Source organism: Lipotes vexillifer, unplaced genomic scaffold (assembly GCF_000442215.2).
Source record: "Lipotes vexillifer unplaced genomic scaffold, Lipotes_vexillifer_v1.1 scaffold1761, whole genome shotgun sequence".
NCBI classification, from domain to species: domain Eukaryota; kingdom Metazoa; phylum Chordata; class Mammalia; order Artiodactyla; family Lipotidae; genus Lipotes; species Lipotes vexillifer.
The window spans coordinates 203,661-205,639 of NW_006777503.1; the positions used below are offsets into that span (position 1 = coordinate 203,661).

Consider the following 1,979-nt stretch of genomic DNA (forward strand, 5'->3'; position numbering starts at 1 on the left):
GTCCCTGCATTTTAGTTATTTTTGAATTTCTAGGAATCCAGCTTGCATCAGAACACAGAACTTACTGAATGCATTAGGCAACAATGGCTACTCGACAGCTCGTGTCGATTTAAAAGCTATCGTGAACGTACCTTCTTCCCTGACCAGAAATTAAGTTCTAAACAACAGAAGAGCTAGTCAAGTGAAGCTCATTCCAAGGGCAGATCTTAATGTTTAACATTTCCATCTCCACGTTAGAAAAAATGAGAAGACAGAAAATATTTACACACTCAAAAAGTTTTAGCAATACTGAGAATCAAATTTTGGTGGCTGTTAAAATACTGGCTATATTCTTAGAATTTCTATTCTGTTACTATATAACAGAATATCGTATTTTAAAAGTTTATGTAAAGTTCATATTTTAAAATGCTTGATGGTGGGCATATCTTATCTCCTATACTCTGGTTAAAATTTTTGAGTCAATCAAAATGACCTAAAAGGCAGAGATGAGTAATTAAAAAACTGTTCAATTAAGAAAGTATTTACACGACTCAATATATTTTAAATAAGTACCCAGTTTTCTTACAGAAACGCTCTTAAACTGGGGTTCATTTTTAAGCTTAATCAGAGCAGAGACAGCTTGTTTTTCTACAGATAAAAGGGTACGTTAAAAAGAGCCAGTAATTTTAGGAAACTGATGAACCTAGCCAAATTGTAGAATCAGAATTGTGTTTAATTTGTACAATCTGGACCCCAGAATTGTAGTCTTTAGTACAGCTAAACTTTTATTTTGTAGCATATGCAAAACAAGAGTCCTGTGAATCGCAAATACAGACACAGAGAACTAATCCAACATTCTTCTGTCAATAAAGCAAACGCATCCCCGAAAAAACAAGCAGGGCAGAGTGATGAACTGTCGTAACTCAGTCATCTACTTCTCATTCATTTCTACCCCAGGGTAGGGCTGTTACAAAATTATTTAATCAGTCCGTAGAGAAACAGTTTCTTCCACCCATTGATCTTATTTCTTTAAAAAACAGAAAACCAGGTATTTTAAATCAAGGGCTACCAAGTAAATCCTGCTACCATCAGATTCAGGGAAAGAAATTAATTCTCTATCAGGTCAGCATTAGCGTCGAAAAACATTTAGTGTCTCGGCAGGAAAAATGTTACCAGTCCCTCCCCTGCAGACACAGGCACCGTGCACGCACACACACGGAACCGGAAGGCCTCCCAGTCTGGGGCCAGCGTGAGGAGGTGGTGGCTGCTGGGACCATTTCACCCACTGTAGGTCACCCTATAAACTGAGGGGCTCCGGGCCAAGGGTGTATTTGATCCAGGTTTGTGGCTATCCAAAGGTACCTCGTGGTATTATTCTGTGATCTATGTTTTACAGCTTCAAAACAAATTGGTGAATGAGAAGCATCTACCCTTTGGTCTGGACCCCTTGATTTTAACACGAGTCCAGGATGTTCGTTTCAGTTTATCCTCAGATGACTAAATTCACTCTACGGTTCAACAGCTGTAAAACTTAAACTGTAGTTTAACTTTCCAGAGATAGTAGTATTTCTCCTGTTCCCTAAAAGACACCCCTCAGTAAATACCACATCCATAACTTAAATTCAGCATTTCCCATGACCTGAAGAAACCAGTAATGTCTACTGAATGCCCAGTCTAGAGCTATTCCCTACCAAGTATCCTTTATTTCCCCAAATGTAATAAACTAACTCCTGAAGTTGGAAATACCTACATAAAGTATCTGATGAAGACAGGAGTCCACACAGGACTGGTGTTGCACTCGGGGTCAATGCAACTTGGAGGACCCTACTTGGGAAACATTCTCAGAACAGTGCTCTCACAGTTAAAAGCACGATCTCCAAAATGGAGTTTAAGGGGAAAAAAGTCTAATAAGAAATAAAATCTGAAAAACAATTTCAGAACAATTTTTTTTAAGTCAGAGAAACTTTCCCTGTTAGTGGGAAGAGCCAAAATTATTTTGC

The 1,979-nt window shown here is 38.4% G+C and overlaps 1 protein-coding gene across 3 annotated transcripts in view; it reads right to left on the reverse strand.

The window, feature by feature from the left end:
• The window catches only part of U2AF1 (U2 small nuclear RNA auxiliary factor 1), a 9,301-nt gene that overhangs the window by 3,531 nt on the left and 3,791 nt on the right, over positions 1 to 1,979 (reverse strand). The window lies entirely within an intron of this gene.